At 46.9% G+C, this 17081-nt stretch overlaps 1 protein-coding gene across 4 annotated transcripts in view; it reads right to left on the reverse strand.

Moving 5' to 3' along the window:
* Positions 1–15098, reverse strand: part of CPT1C (carnitine palmitoyltransferase 1C) — a 54114-nt gene extending 39016 nt beyond the window's left edge. For 2 of the 4 annotated variants that reach the window (XM_035135051.3, XM_035135049.3), the window contains exon 1: positions 8905–8996. The gene's annotated coding sequence lies outside the window, so the exon portion shown is untranslated. Of the gene's footprint in view, positions 1–8904; positions 8997–14394; positions 14461–14758 lie in introns of those variants that run through there. The other 2 variants (XM_035135050.3, XM_088655031.1) reach the window with 2 other exon arrangements.
* Positions 15099–17081: the final 1983 nt, after the last annotated feature.

Below are 17081 nucleotides of genomic sequence, written 5' to 3' on the forward strand. Positions count from 1 at the left end.
CCACTGGGACCGCAACCACAGTGCGCCCCTCGCTGTCCAAGAGGAAAGACTTCAGCATCGTCTGTCTGCTCAGGCCTAGGCATAGTCTAAGAGGCATGACTTATTGTCGTCTCTCCCTTTCCATCAGAACTCGTAGTAAAATGGATGGGGTGTTACGAGACATGGGTACCCTGGGACAAGCCGGCACTGGGACTCTTGAGCGATGTGGAGACCTCTGCAGGCAGCAGGACTGGACTGTCACCAGCTAGTGAGCAAAGAATCATAGAATTGTAGAGTTGAAAGGGGCCCCAAGGGTCCTCTAGTCCAACCCCCCTGCAATGCAAGAATTTAAGCTAAAGCATCCATGACAGATGGCCCCATCCAAACTCTGCTTAAAAGCCTCCCGAGGGAGACCGTTCCACTGTCGAATAGGTCTTGCTGTCAGAAAGTTATTCCCAATGTTTGCTCAGAATCTCCTTCCTTGTAACTTGAAGCCATTGGTTTGAGTCCTACCCTCCAAAGCAGGAGAAAACAAGCTTGCTCTATTTCCCATGTGACAACCCTTTAGACCAGTGTTTCCCAACTGGAAGCCATATGGCCCCGCTGGGGTGCCCCAAGATATTCCAAGGGAGGCTATGGAGCCACAGAAAGAAGTGAGAAGAAAATAAAAGATTTTAAAAAAAGAAAATTCTGATTGGCTGGCGATATGCTTGGCCAATCACAAGTAGGTAAGGGGGCGGCCCACCAGGGGGCAGCCTAGCGCTTCTTTTTGCCACATGCATTTTCTTGAAGCAGTCCGGGTTTGTTTCCAGCAGGAGAGGGCGATCTCTGAGGCAGAGGTTAGATGGCCATCTGTCATGGATGCTTTAGCTGAGTTTCCTACGTTACACGGTGTTGCACTAGAAAGATGATCCTTTTAGTCCCTTCCAGCTCTATGATTCTCTCTTTTTTCTGCTTCAGCAGTATTTCATTAGGTTCCTATCATTTTAAGGAACTGTATTTTTATAAATTATAAAAATTATATATAAAAAACATGTTCTAATTACAAGCAAAACATTTAAATAGCTACCATTAGGATGGGGGGGGGGCACAGGAAGGAAACAAGTTCGGAAGGGGGCCACTGCTTTTCTATGCCCAGCTCCTTCAACCGTTCCTCATAAGGCTTGCTTTCCAGACCCTTGATCATCTTGGTCTGGACTTCAATCCTGTTTTGTGCTGCTTCACCAGCATGTTCCCTGCAGGATCTCCCACCCTACATTAGTAGATCTAGGCTGGTGAAACTGGTTCGACTCACTGCTGAGCTAGAGATATCCGGAGTGGCCACGGACAGACTCCTCTTTCTCAGCCTCAGTTTCCCATCTGTATGGGAACAGTAATATAATCTACTTCGCACGATCACTGTAAAGAGCAACAAGTGCTATATAACAAGCCTGCCTTTTCCTTAGACCCCCACCCCCAAACACAATGATGTGACCTTGCATAAAATCTGATGCTCTCTACCTCAGAAGTAGCTGCTGCTGAGCATTTGGTAGGAAAACCACGGGGTGTTAATTGGTTAACGTCTGTTGCACACTGCCTGCCAAGGACCGGATGCAGCTGGGCATGAATATAAAGGAAGAAACTGGGGTTTCCCTCCCCCCTTCTAGCATAAGAAAATATTGTTGCCTTGGGCACAAGCTGCAACTCCAGCAGATTTTAAAATAGTTAATGCTTGCTGCGCGATAGCAGGGTGCATGCAAACTATGAGCCAGCGTGGGAGTCTAGGGTGTTAGAAATGGAGGGCCCTTCAGAAAGAAAGGCGGGGTTTAAATTACAACAAACAACAACAACAACAACAACAACAACAACAACACAGGCACCTTTTAATTCAGGTAAACTGCCCACTTTTCCAACTCCAAGCAAGATAGCTTATGTTGTTGTTGTTGATTAGTCGTTTAGTCGTGTCCGACTCTTCGTGACCCCATGGACCATAGCATGCCAGGCACTCCTGTCTTGCACTGCCTCCCGCAGTTTGGTCAAACTCATGTTCGTAGCTTCGAGAACACTGTCCAACCATCTTGTCCTCTGACGTCCCCTTCTCCTAGTGCCCTCAATCTTTCCCAACATCAAGGTCTTTTCCAAGGATTCTTCTCTTCTCATGAGGTGGCCAAAGTATTGGAGCCTCAGCTTCACGATCTGTCCTTCCAGGGAGCTGATGTTAGGAATTTGTATTTTTCACAGTGTTAGATTGCAAACTTATGTCAGGGACAGATTGGATGAAGAAGTCTGGTGGAAGCCTGCCTCCCAAGATCCCCCCAGGGAGGGCTCCGAAGATGACGGCACCTTAGAGCCCGGAGCCTGGTGGTGGGACACAGTGGAGCCATCAACAGAAGGGAAGAGCTGGGAGCGGATAGAAGCAGGAGACTTGAGCGATTCAGGGGGCTCAGGGTCTTCCAGGACAGGATTAGAATCTGAGAGTCACAGTGTGAGCGCAAACAGTCCCTGTTATGCATTCAGTGGCCTGCGTTTGCCTGAGCTTGAGTCTGGACTAAGGATTCTGAGCTCCTGTGTTCTGATTTTCGATACATGCTGTCCAATCACAGAACATTTCAGGATTTGGGCCTCTGCCATTGGCCCTTGGACTCTGAGTCGTGATTTGCAGCTTGGAAGTTTAGACAGCCAATCACGTTGGGAGTGGGAGTGGCCCAGGCTTTCAGAAATATATAAGCAGTTGCTTTGCCTCTTTTCCCCAGTTATGCAGTTAGATAAAGGTTATTGTTGTTATCACTGTGTCTTGCCTCGTGGGAACCCACCTACACTTCAGTCCTAGTCCTCCTTATTCTCCTCCCCCTGGCTCCCCATTCCAGAATGGCCCGGTCCTGCACAACACGCCTGACATACCCAGTCGCTCAACGCAGTCTTTGTCTGCTTGGGAGGCATCCAGAGTGAGAGGCTAGAGGGGAAATGGCATGCCTAGAGCTTAGTTTCAGCAACACCTTTGTTGAGTCAAGGCTAACCAGGGACATTGCTGCATTGTTGTTTTTCTGCCAATAAAAAGCTAATTGCATTCCACCTTGCGTGTGCGCCTGGATGACCTGGCTCCTTGACAGCTTCCTTGACACCTTAGTTAATGGCACCATTAATGACACCTTAGTCCCATTGTTCTCAGTGGAGAAGCAAGTCTGCAATCGTAACCCCATTTGCCTGGGAGTAAATCGCATTGAGTTTAACAGCACTTAATTCTGAGTGGACATGGGTAGGCTTGAACTGTAAGTCATTACTAAGTGATCCCATTAACTCCTATGGGACCTATGCACAACTAAGGTTGCGAACCTGTAGGCACTCTTGCTGGAATAAGTCTCATTGATTTCGATGGGAATTTAAATCTAAGTAGAAGTGCCTGGAATTGTGCTGTTAGTCTAGGCCCAACCCACAGAGTTTGGCAATGCTGTGATATCTTGATCTTAATTAACCCTTGAAACCTCTGAGAGAGTTGGGAGGTTAATGTTAAGCGAGATGGGAGTTGCGATGAGAGGGAAGAATCCCTGGTTTCCTTAGAGAGAAGGTGGGGAAATGCAAAGATTCTTGTTAGAATAAGGAGGATGTGAGCACTGAACTACTGAGCTAGAGCAAGAATGCAGGGAAGAAAAGAATATCAGCATTTTCCGAGGCAAAAATGGTGGTAGTTAAACTGTTCCTCGGGAGGCAGTAGACTGGAGCACAGAATCATTTGGATACAGGGAAGGTGGAAATGCAGCTCAGAATCATGCACACACACACACCTCACTCAGAATCATACAATTGCAGAGTTGGAAGGGACCCCCGAGGGTCATCTAGTCCAACCCTCTGCAATGCAGGAAAAAATTTGTGCAACGTGGGGCTCATACCCACAACCCTGAGATTAAGAGACTTGTGCAATACCGACTAAACATTCAGATGTCATTCTAAGGCAGCAGTCCTAACCCTACTTCACTGGGAGTAAGTCCCATCGAATTTAATGAGACTTGCTTCTGTGGGAGAGAGTTAGGACCGTCGTATAAATCAGCAACAGGAACTACCCAGACGGGAAGCGCCTCACGGTTGCAGGCTTTAAAGTTACTGTCGCTGGTTTAAAAACATAGGAAGCTGCCTTATACTAAGTCAGATCATCGGCCCATCTTTCTCAGCGTTGTCTAGACTGAATGGCTTCATCAGGGATGCAGGCAGAAGCCTTGCTCGGCCCTGCATGGAGATGCTGAGAGTTGAACCTGAGACCTTCTGCATGCAAGGCAAATGCTCTGCCACTGAGCTATATGGCCCTGCCCTGCCGATAGATCTGTCTCCCATGCAAATCTTGCTTCTCCATTGAGGACTTTCTCCCTTTAACATTTGGATTTCGCCGGTGTTCAGCACTCTGATTCACAACAGGGGTCATGCGCAAGCACCTATCTGCCCTGTGGCAAATCCACCCTGAGTATCGCACTCTCAAACTCAATGATCCTCTGTTCCGTTCAAAGTCCACCAAGCTCAGCAGCTGCCTCACAAAGACAAAGAACATCATTTCCCAAACAGAAACTAACCACCATCCAAAAGTGGGTGCTCTTTTCTTTCCCCATTTTTTTTTGGGGGGGGGCTCTTTGCAAAATACCTTTGAAAAGTAACTTTTGCATTATGAGAGACTTAAAATAAAGGTTTGCAGAAGCTTTGCTCATGCGGGACCCTTTTCATATGCAGAGTCAGATCTGTTAACATGCTACTAGGTGCAGATCTACTTTGAAATTAATGCTTAAGCTTCAAGGGCCCCAGAAGTAACTACCATATAGTCCACATTGCTGGAAAAAGTGCATATACTGTATATATATAATTTTTTTCTATTTTTCACCTCCCCAAAACTCAGAAACTATGAGGCATAGGGAATTTTAATTCACACCAGTGACTTTGACATGTGAGATAATCCAATCCAGTGGTTTTAATCAAAATCTGAGATGTAGTACGGTAGTTAAATTTTTTAAATATATATATAAAAAGGTGGAATAACCCCATTGAAGAAGATAACAGTGGTTATTCATACCACGTTGCTGGTTGCGAAGGAGTCCCCATAACAGTCCAAGCTTCAGGGCCCCCAACATGTAGGTCTGCCACTGCAAGCTATCTGTAGATATGTAACACCAGGCTTCTACAAATGCCATTTTTCCCCTCCCCTATATGGAGATAATTTCAGCATAGGAGAACTGTTTCCCACAAGACACAAACAGATCTATTTATGCACAGCAAGGCTTCATCATAAAGCCATTGCTACCCAGCAACAGGAAGAACACCCTGGTAATTACTGGCCACGCATGCCCCCCCCCCCCGGCAAAATATAGTTATGGGTGACAGAACCAGGGCAGTCACTGCCAGAGGGCAATTTCTTTAGGCAGGGACAGCCAAAGGGGAATATGGCAAATTGTAGAGATACTTAAGAAACTGCATGTGGGTTAGAGACAGTGGCCAGGTAACAAGTTTTTAGTCGATGCGCTTTGGAAATGAGAAATCCGACAAACTGCACATTTCAGAGTTATCCTTTTCCTTGCATCCCTATTTGTTTAAAAAAGCACGTCGTTGCGCCTGCAACCCAAATACTTGCTCTGTTGATTGTACATCTTTTGCAACCAGGTCAGTGAATTTTTTAAAAAATAGTAACAACAACTCCAGGCATGGAGGGCAATTTCCATGGGGATTGCAAAGCACATGGGTGGGAAACTTAACCCTCCCCAGCTGTGATCCCAATAAAAAAAAAATCTGCCCCCCAACACCTGTGCTGCAATGGCACCAATGAAGGCTTTATAGTAATAATAATTTATTTTTTATACCCCACCCAACTTGCTGTGTTTCCCCAGCCACTCTGGGCGGCTCCCAATCAAGTGTTAAAAACAATAAAGCATTAAATATTAAAAAACTTCCCTAAAGAAGGCTGCATTCAGATGTCTTTTAAAAATTGGATAGTTGCTTATTTCCTTGACATCTGATGGGAAGGCGTTCCACAGGGCGGGTGCCACTACCGAGAAGGCCCTCTGCCTGGTTCCCTGTAACCTCACTTCTCGCAATGAGGGAACTGCCAGAAGGCCCCCGGAGCTGGACCTCAGTGTCCAGGCTGAACAATGGGGGTGGAGACGCTCCTTCAGGTATACAGGACCGAGGTGATTTAGAGCATTAAAGGTCAGCACCAACACTTTGAATTGTGCTCGGAAACGTACTGAGAGCCAATGCAGGACCAGAGTTATATGGTCCCGGCAGCCACTCCCAGTCACCAGTCTAGCTGCCGCATTCTGGATTAATTGCAGTTTCCGGGTCACCTTCAAAAGTAGCTTTCCCTTCCCCTATAGTTAATTGCAGCTTGTGGTGCAGGGATGGGGGCGAAATCCCTTTGGGATTGTGGCTGAGGATACAGCCCAGGTGAAAATTACTCCCTCCCCCCTCCCCCCCGCTGGGTGCCTAACATTGCATTTATTACCGTAGTATTAATTTTTATGGGAGATGTTCTTTTGCAGCATTGCATTTTAAAGAATTCTGGTGTGGCTAAGAACCACACAATTAATACAGCACGGAGTTAGGCCCTGAGTTTTCTAGGTCCCTCCAGCCCTCCGTCTCTCCAGTCAGCATTTGCTTGGAGCTTTGTTCCATCAGCACAACCAGACTCGTTTGGCCTGTCCACAGAAGACGGACGTTGCATGCTTTGTAGGGGGTGCTGTCCACAAGCAGCTAGTGCTGATCAGTCCCAAGCACAGTGTGCCAATGCACCATACTGAACTAGCTAGCTTGGGGAGAGGGGGCAGATGGTGACAAGGGCTTCATCTCAGCAGTTGCCTCTAAATGGGTTTTATTGCGTTGCAGCAAAGCACCTCAAATGGAATTTGGCAAGCAGAGAAAAACCACATAAACAAAATTACTCCCGTACTAACAGATTTTCCGGTTCTGCTTGGAGTGAGCAAAGAAGCCAGCCTGTTTCTGTTTTCTCCGAGGGGGGGAGGGGAGGTAATTGAATATTTCCCAATCCCAAGGGTGCCTTTTCTTGGGTTAAAGTGGCTGGAAAATCAGGAAGAGTTGCCTGGTCAAAGAAAAACACAGAGGCTTTCCCTAAAAGCTGTAGATCAATGAATCAAAACATCACACCGGCTGCGAGGATCCAGGTTGAGTTACAGCCGCCGCACTCAAATTCTCCTGATTTTAGCAGTTTGCTTCCATCTAGCACACAGCTAGCTCGCTCCTTTCCCCTGCAGGGTCAGCCTCAAAATATGCAATGCTGAAACAAGATGCTATAGCAAAGGCGTAGAGGAGGAACATAGCTATATAGGTGAAATGTCAAGCCACAACAGGAAAATGTTAGTATCGCTTGCCGTTTTGCCTGGGGGCCCAGACTATCTCATCACCTAGGTAGAAGAAGAGTTTCAAAGGACCCCAGGATTCCAACCTACCTAATCCAACCTGTTGGTCCACTAAACAGCACAGTATATATAATCTGCAACCCCATAAAGTAACATAAACCTGTAATTTCAAATGCAATCTGGGAATAGCTGTCTTCTTACTAAGCACCAGCAAAACAACCCAATTTCTGCAAACTTAATTACCTGTGTCAGGTTTGCAATAACAGCAGCAACAAATTGAGGCTCATTTGCTTATTGCAGTCCTTGTTCTACCCTGAATTCTTGCAAAACTGCCCATTTTTTGTGAACATTTTCTGCTGTTTGCCGGGGGGGGGGAATGCTCCCAGCGCTAGGGCTGCCTTATTTTGAAGAGCAAAAAAGAGGACACGTTTGCCGACTTCTGCTTTTAACTACGGATCGCTACGACGACTCTTACCCATGAAAAAGAGGACGTGTCCTGGGAAAAGGGCAACCCAACGTAGGCACTAGACCGAATGACAGCTTGTTTCCCCTTGCAAAGGGAAGGCGTGGGGCTCCCCTTCAGATGTGGGACCTCAGCAGAGGGCAGAAGCTTAAAGCCCCCCTCCCACCCCCCACAAAGACACACCAAGATCCTGATCCATGCTGGACATTTTGAAAGGAAACTACTGCACTCAAGGGCAAACAGTGTAGTTAATGTAATGTGTGGTTTTACTCTAATTCTTTGGGAAGTAAATCACGCTTCATAGTTAGAGCAAGTCATTAGGCTGGGGGCTAACCTGAGGCTCTCGTGTGCTCCAGCCCTCTCCACTGCTATGGAACAGTGACATTGCCAAATGTTGTTCAGTTTTTCTCTCTATGAGTCCCACCCAGTGAGACAGACACTTTGGAATGAGTTTAAATCAGGAAGTGCGCTTCCTTTGAGGCATCCACCAATCAGCCTCCCACTCACAAATGAACAAACAAACGGACGCAAGCACACTTTGCAAGAGAAAGCATGGGGGCAGAAACCTAAGGCAATGACAGGGAAGAGACATACTGGGGTGCAAGTTCTGAACTCTGGGACCTGGGAATCCTGGCAATCGGCTCTTTGCTAGACTCCACCCAAGGTGTTGGCAAGAAACCACTTTTCCCCATACCCATGCGAACCAAAACAAAAAACCAATGACACACACAACCCTGTTTTCCACCAAAACATGGAAACCAAACATCAAAAATATATTTTTACAGAACCTAGAAGACTTCAGTCCCTCCCAAATATTGCTGGACTGCAACTTCCATCACGCCCAGCCCGGCGAATTGTCGGGAACAATGGAAGATTTACAGAATCCACCTCCTAGTCTGTTTCCGCCATTCCAAATAATCCAGCTCTCCCTTCCGCTAGATCTGGAATCGCAGCCCTGTTTGCTCCAACCTTCACACCCTCCATCCCTCTCGTTCCTTCTCCCATACAACTGCGTTGTGGAAGAACCACCAAGGAAATTCCTTTGTATCTCCTGAGGCTGCCGTAAATTCTATCTCAATACAACCACCCATTCCCTGATCCAATTTCCTGCGTGTTCTTTGCTCCAGTACCCAATCCTACCTGCGTACAGCGCTGGATCGCTTAAGCACAGACACAATCTGCTCCTTGCAGCCTCCTCTAAGAAATGTGCTGGCTGACTCTTCCGCTCAAACTCCCTCCCACTTCAAAACTGGTTGTACTGGTTTGTAATCAGCTCGGCAAGTCAGTGAAGACTTCCCAATTCTTGCCATGGGAGCCTACATGGAACTAAATAATAAGGGCCAGAGGTTTACCTCTTGGAACATCCCTCTAAAAGAGGTTCAATGGGCACCTTCTGTACCAGCTTTTAAAAGCACGCTGAAAACATTTCTGCTCTACATTCCAGACCTACCCAGGCAATTAATGGTCTACTGATGTTTGCTTTGAATTCTTCTGTTTTTAATTGGTTTTAAATATGATGTTACTGTATGGCTTGTTTTAAACTTCTGTGGCATATGTCTATGATATGGGGATATATCATGATTTGTATAAATATATGCCACTGCACCCCAAAAGGCCAGCTCTTAGGGATGACTATTTGGGGCACAGTTTTACAGTGATTCCCCTCCAGTGTGGTGTAGTGGTTAAGAGCAGTGGACTCGTAATCTGGGGAACCGGGTCCGCGTCTCCGCTCCTCCACATGCAGCTGCTGGGTGACCGTGGGCTAGTCACACTTCTTTGAAGTCTCCCAGCCTCACTCACCTCACAGAGTGTTTGTTGTGGGGGAGGAAGGGAAAGGAGATTGTTAGCCACTTTGAGACTCCTTAGGGTAGTGATAAAGTGGGATATCAAATCAAATTGAGTTTTGGCCTCACGATCCTTGTGCTAAAGTGTTCCACAGGGCACTATCTTATGACCACCAACCCCTGCAATGCAGGAATCTCAACACGTGGTCTCCCATCCAATTTGAAAACATATCAGACCCTGCTTAGCTTTTCAAATGTACTAGCAGTTTTTTTGTTTGTTGGTTGTTGTTGTTTTAAAAAAGAAGGCATTTTAAGTTCAGCTTTCCTGATTATCTTTTAACTCATTGTACGCAGCAGCTCGTGTATCCCTCCTGTACCTATTTGTACACCGCTTTTAAAGGAGAAAAATTAAAATAAACAAACAATAATAATAATAATAATAATAAAGCTTTGGCCTTTCCTATACCAGACTGGGGACTCTCCCCATTAAAACTACAGCAAGCCCCAAGTTACACACATTTTACATGTGCACATTCAGCTTTATGTGCGTGGCAAAATAAAAAAATAAAAAGGGGCCAGAGTTCTGGGGAAAATGACATTGGCAATCCCTGCCTCGCTCCCCCCGCCATTGGATTCAATGGGTTTTGACTATATGCGATTGTGGCTTTAGGCACAATCCACAGAACATAACCACCACGTAATTTGCAGGCTTACTGTACGCAACACTTGTTCCTAATTAAATCTGTTTTTCTTGCACACCACAGAATCATAGAATTGTAGAGCTGGAAGGTACCCTGAGGAGCATCTAGTCCAACCCCCCTGCAATTCAGAAATATGCATACGGGGATCGAACCTGCAACCTTGGCGTTATCAGCACCATCCTCTAATCAACTGAGCTGTCCAGACTGTCTCTAATCAAACCACTTTTTAAAAAAATGCATAAAGACTCCAGATGAAATTACATATAAGAAACTGGGGTTTGCAACTCAACGAACTGAAATCATATACAGCCACCTTGGGGGGGGGGGGGCTTTGCAAGCTGGAGCTAAGCCAACACTATGCTTGAGAGCTAGACACTGCTAAACATGTTGCCCCCGTGCCAATAATACTCAGTGTAAGTAGAAATAAATTAGAACCCAGAGTTTACATGCACAAACATCACTGGGCCCCAGGAGGGTGTCTCCTCGAGAGTGCACAACTTCACATCCAGCCCCTAATGGTTTGCGGAAGAAGGAGAGAGGGAGAGAAAGAAGGAAAGTGAGGAACCCGCTGGAGAATATCTTTCTTTTTCTTTTTTAATTTAAATTTTTTTATTTACGGTAAATCACCAACAACCAAACACAAACAGTGACCCCCCCTCCCCGGCGGCCGATACATTAGGTGTACATAAAAAAGCATATTTAAATCAACCATATGTACAATTCTATATATATTAAGCTGCACACTCTGCAAGGTTTATTTAAGTTTTAACATTTTAATTACCCCAACTTGTTCAAACCTACCCAAATAATTCAATATCTTTTCAAACCAACCCTCCTCTTTCTCATTGACCTTTCATTTTATACATCTTCACAGTTAGGTATTCTAAAATTATAACATTATTCAATTTTCCCCTCCATTTATTCACCCCTAGCTCTTCTGCATTTTTTCCAATTGCTCGCTATAACCTGTTTAGCTGGAGGATATCAAACCAGGGATGAGGACCCTGTTTAGAGAGCCACATGCCACTGGTGGGCAGGGCCAGAGACAAAAGAAAGCGGGGGAATGGACGGGACTCTTGCCTCTGTTGAAGCAGGCTACAGTCCTCCAGCCACACACAGTCAGAGGTTTTCAGCATACACACAAATCCTTCTGCCCCCCCCCCATCCAAGCGAGGAAGAGGCATTATCTCAGGCCAAGAACAGGTCCCAGACAGGCAAAAGCACTCGAATAAGATGCACAGCAGAGCTGGTGAGAAATGCGGCCTGGAGAGAGGCCCAGGGAGACCTGTTGGCCAGCGAGGTCTCAGGTTCCTTGCCCCTCCTTTAGGCAGAGATGCACGAAGCAGAAGCCCTCCTCTAATGCCATCGCAGAAAGAAGTGCTGCCTGCTTTCTAACCACCAACACCTCTCAGGTATATTCGCTTTATTCCTGAATGACATCCTTCCATCCACGAGAGTCTTATCTTTTTACGATGAACAATTAAACCGAAATGCTAGCTGCTTAAGAACACCAAGACACGGACTATATCCATTAATTATATGGATATGGTTTAGCCTAGTTCTTCTGCCCCCACCGAGCCTTCCAGGAAGCAAATCTCTCTCTTTTTAATCTATTACCTGAAGCAGAATTAGAAAATAGCCTGAAAGTTAACATGATTTTTAATAACTCTCTAGGTTGCATGACTTCTGAGGCCCATTTCAGATTGCTATCTAGGTGGCACCTAGGATATGTGTCAGGGTTGTTATGACTACTCCTGAGTAACGACCTTCCACATGCTTGTCTTTCAAAAGTCTTTATTAGTGCACATTATTTACAGTGTAGCGAGCTGCTGGTTTCATGTCTCCTCATTCCGAATCAGAATCTGGCACTGCCCCCTTTCGCGATTTTGACCAACATAAAAGCCTCGGGACAGTGAATCTCCTCCTCCCTTTTCTCCTCCTTCTCAATACCGGTGTCGGGGGGGGGGTCTACGGTCTGCCCTATTCCTGTCCACTCTTCCCGCCTCTCTCTCTTCCTGCCTGTGGAGCAGGGGCTCTCCAGTGCTGCCAGAGCCCTGGCACTCCTTCTCCGTTTCCTGACTCACCCCTTCAGGCCCCTCGCTCTCATGACTGCTTGGAGGCGGGCTGCTTCTGATGAGGGGGAGGGGTTCTCTGTAATCCCTCCCCCTTACAATATGTATTCCTATTGACCCACGTGATCAACTAGACTCCACACACACACACACACACAAACCTACATGCCTGATATTCCGGGTTCTATTGAGTAACAGCTGTCCACCAAAACTGGCATGGCTAGTGCTGTTGTTTAGGTGTCGAGCCATTTCTCTTTCTCTCTCTATCTCATATGCATGAGGTGCACATTTGCTGGTTTCCTTACTTAAGGCTTTCCACTTATAGGTTTAGGGAAAAGGTGTGAAGTGATGAAGATGTACAAGTGTATGGCAGCCAGCCACAAAAAAATGTGCTTTCTGTGGTATCAGGAAGTGCCTTTTAAAGTTAGGTATTTCACTGCCTGCCACTACAGCCCATGGAAATGTCTCACTCAGTTAAACAAGACTTTGCTTAACACAAGCAAGCACCAAACATAGCAGGCAGGCAGACCATAATTAAGAACAAAAAGTCAACCATAGGTAGCTACAAATATGATAAAATAAGTGGTGTGGGAAGCAGCACTTAGACCAGGCATCCCCAAACTGTGGCCCTCCAGATGTTTTGGCCTACAACTCCCATGATCCCTAGCTAACCGGACCAGTGGTTGGGGAAGATGGGAATTGTAGTCCAAAACATCTGGAAGGCCGAAGTTTGGGGGTGCCTGACTTAGACCTTCCCCACTCATGTTTTCTTCTGAGTGGAAAAGTAATGTTGGGAGGCTGATTTTAATCATGAAAATAACCTGTGGGAAAATGATTAAGCATCAACCTTCTGGTTTAAATTTGCAGGCTCTTATGGCAGATTTTCATTTTTCTCTTATTAAAAGAAAAGTTTGACCCTTTAATTTATTTCAAGTGGCAGAACAAGGAAACATTTGCAAACTTTAAAAAGAGGGAGGGGGTTTTCTTTTTCCCCCTGGCTCCCCTATAGTCCAACAGTATTGCCACAAATAACTAGCAGAGGAGGAATCTAAAATCAGGTGAGCTAGTAAACATATTTGTCAGCTGGTAATTTTTATGGAGTTATATGTGAGGCTGCATGATCCGACATGAAATAAAAGGGTGTGATCCTTTGAAGATACTTTGGGCTACCAAAATTGCTTTTCCACCCACAAAACATGTTTGCTAAAATTAAAACGATTACAACATTGGAGGAGGGGTGTGTGTACGAGAGGAGCCAAGTGAGGAAGGGAAACAGAAGACATCCACTCCCCACACAAAAATGTTTTTACTGGCCTTCACATTATTTTTGACAGAGAAAAGGATTGGCTAACATAAGTTTTTCAGAGGTCTCACTTCCAGGCACTGCCCATCCCCACACCCACTTAAAAGATTGTTGTTGTTATTATTATTATTATTATTATTATTTAATTTTTACACCACCCTATACTTGTAGGTCTTAGGGCGGTTACAGCATAAAACCACAGTATAAAAAACACAGACGGCTGCTTCATGTGACCTCAGAGGATCCCCTGTGACCTATAGCCTAAAAGGATGGAGATATCCAAGGCCACTAACCTCCTTACCTTCTCGAAAGTTGAAAATGACAGACACTGTTTCTCATCTGGTGGAAAGACTTGGGAGTGTGTGTGTGCGTGTGTGCGCAAAGTGGCATAAGAAAAATCCTATTTGCCATTTAAGTTTTGGAAGCAAGCAATTATCTCTGCCTCCATCATCTCATTACAGTAGCAAGCCAAGCAAAAGCAGCAGAGATATAAATCGATGCCTGCTGGAGGGGACGGCCACTTGCCTGCTTGCCATTTCCTCCCCAACCCCCCCCCCGCCCCGCCCCCCCTCCAATCTCCATTGTGCCAACAGATCATTGATCAAACCCCTGCCTCGGTATCTGCGCAGGCTTGTCTATAAATAGTACCCCATGTAGTGGATGCCCTCAGGAAGCGACGGCCAGCTGTACACACACGGGTGTCCATAAACCTTGGCATCCCACCCGACCCCCCCCCCCACGGAGACCACCTTCCTTCAGCTATTACATACCTGTTCCACCAGCAAGTCTCTCACGCAAGCTCATTGGGCTCCTCCGTAGGGGTCAGGCTGCCAACTCTGGGGAAATTAAAAAACAAAAAACCCTGCCTTTGGTCCTTTCAGAAGAAGGCACACCCACCCGGACGCCCCTAGCCCACACAGCTACTCCCACTAGGCTCCACTGCTCCCTCAAAGAACCCATAACTCAGCACCACTAACCCATAAAACCCCACCCCGTCCCAGTGCCTCCCCTCCCCCCTCCAGTTTCTGCTACTCCGGACCCGGGTTGGTCTCGCCTCCCCAGCAGCACCCAGAAAGAAGCCCTGTCTTGCCAGCAGCACCCACTAGGCCCGGGGTGGGGGAGGGGAGGGCTCACCTTGCTGCCTCTCTGGGGTGACCCCCCAACCCGACCCAATTCCGGGGCTGAGCCATGCGCCGAACCTCAGGGCTGGGGAGCAGGACCCCCCTGGCGACGGGCAGCCTTTCGGGGGTCCTCAGCGGCACCCCGGCTCCTCCTCCTCCTCCTCCTCTCCATCCTTTCCGTTTTCTCCTCCTTCCCGAGCCGTTCCTTCCTCGCTCCTCCAGGTCCTTGCCCTTGGCGGCCCCCTGCTCCTCTACCCACTAGTCCGCCTGTCCTCGCCCGCCTGCCCGCCGGCCTCCAGCATCTCCCCTCCTCGTCACCGCCCAGTTGGCCATGCCGGCTCCGGCCGTACAAGGATTTTCCCGAAATGCACAGCGCCGCTGTATTGATGCTGATGCTGCTGGAGGTGGCCGGGGCTTCCGGAGCTCCCGCCTTGAGGTTCCGGAGCCGCCGCAGCTGACCCTCTTTTTTTTTTAGCTGGAGGGCGGGGTGGGGGGAAGGTTTCCCCAACCCCAGATTTCCAGTCGTCTTCCCCCCACCCCACTCCTCCACAATAGCTTCAAGTCTCCCTGTTTCACTACCCACGGAGAGCTCCAGTTTTCTGAACCTCGTTTCATTTCACTTTTCATTGCCTTCTTGTTAATGGAAGCAGGAGTTGCAAAATGTGTAGAACAGGCACCCCCCCCCAAACTTCGGCCCTTCAGATGTTTTGGACTACAATTCCCATCATCCCTGACCACTGGTCCTGTTAGCTAGGGATCATGGGAGTTGTAGGCCAAAATTCTGGAGGGCCGCAGTTTGGGGATGCCTGGTGTAGAATATGTTAACGTGTGGTGTGCATAGCTGCCAAGTTTTCCCTTTTCTCACGAGGAAGCCTATTCAGCATAAGGGAATTTCCCTTAAAAAAAGGGAGAACTTGGCAGCTATGGTGGTGGTGGTGGGGTTCGTTCGTTTGTTTTTAAAAATAAAAATAATCTTAATCAATTTTGTTTGTATATTTTGTGAACCGCTCTGGAATGAGTCAGATCATGCCTTCATGCCTAAGGCCTGGATCTCACCCCCCGCCCCCCCCCCCGCCCCAGAATCCAGACATTCCACCAACCTGGTTTCCCAGTCCTCCTATGCACTTGTCCTCGCTCATCCTTCATCCTGCTATCCTTTTTCTTTTTCTGTCCCTTCCCTCTTTCTTCCTGACCCTCTAGTTGTCTTACAGCCTTCTTCCCCCACTTATACAAAAACAGAGAGAGAGAGAGAGCTGCTGAAGTGTGTGGAGAAGAGACAGGGCACTTTTAGTAGACGTCTGATGTGATTGCTTGCAGAGGATTCCCTTCCCTTCTTGCACCACCCCCTCCCCCCACTCCACCTTGGCCTTCGGGGTCCCTCTGCCCCCACCATCCACATGAAATTAAGCCAAAGAAGGCCACAGGCACTCTGCCTGGCCGTTGACTGATGGGATATGGAGTGCAACAACATCTGGAGCCCACTACATTGGCTAGCCCTGGGCTTGATTAATTACCATCTCTACCTTCCCAAGAAACCAGCAGATGTGGCTCACAGTTCCATTGATTCTAAGCCAACAAGGTGAACCTCTCTTCTTTAGGAGGAGATGGGGCATCCTAGTATTTTCTCATTCTTTGCATCCCTTTAATAGATATATTTTTTCGGTGGTTACAATGGCCAACCTGGACTGGAGATACCCAGGTCCAAATCCCCACTCATCCATGAAGCGCCCTGGGCAATGCTGGGCCACCCTAACCTACCTCACAGGACCGTTGTAAAGATAAAAGGTGGAGGCATGAACCATGTATGCAGTTCCTTTGAGGATGGAGGCGATTAATTTGCAAATAAATGGTAATGGTTTGTGGAATATAGCCATTGATGACAAATTAACATGTGCCATTAAGGTAAGATGGGGAATATGCAGGATAAATTATTCTGAGGAGATATGGAAGGTGTTTGTAGAATTTGTCCTGTTAAAACGGAAAGGGGCCAAACCATCGCTGGTGGTGTTGAAATTTTGGGAGGTTGGATAGTTACAATGGAATGGTCTCGGGGGTGGGGTGCACATTATATTATTATTATTATTATTATTATTATTATTATTATTATTATTATTACTTTGTCAAAATAATAATAATAATAATAATAATAATGGTAATGGCAACATGGGCAGAAAAATACAGAAGCTCCATCTGCTTATAGCTCTTAGTGATCAACAAAATGACAGCACAGATTATGCTCAGGTTATCTTCAACCAACCAATGGCTATTTTAGGCGAGTGAAAAGCTTTGTAACCCCCTCCTTTGGGAACAACAACCAGCTCTGAGCAACTCAGAGG

This window comes from Zootoca vivipara, chromosome 12 (genome assembly GCF_965207765.1).
Source record: "Zootoca vivipara chromosome 12, rZooViv2.hap1.1, whole genome shotgun sequence".
Taxonomy (NCBI): Eukaryota; Metazoa; Chordata; class Lepidosauria; order Squamata; family Lacertidae; genus Zootoca; species Zootoca vivipara.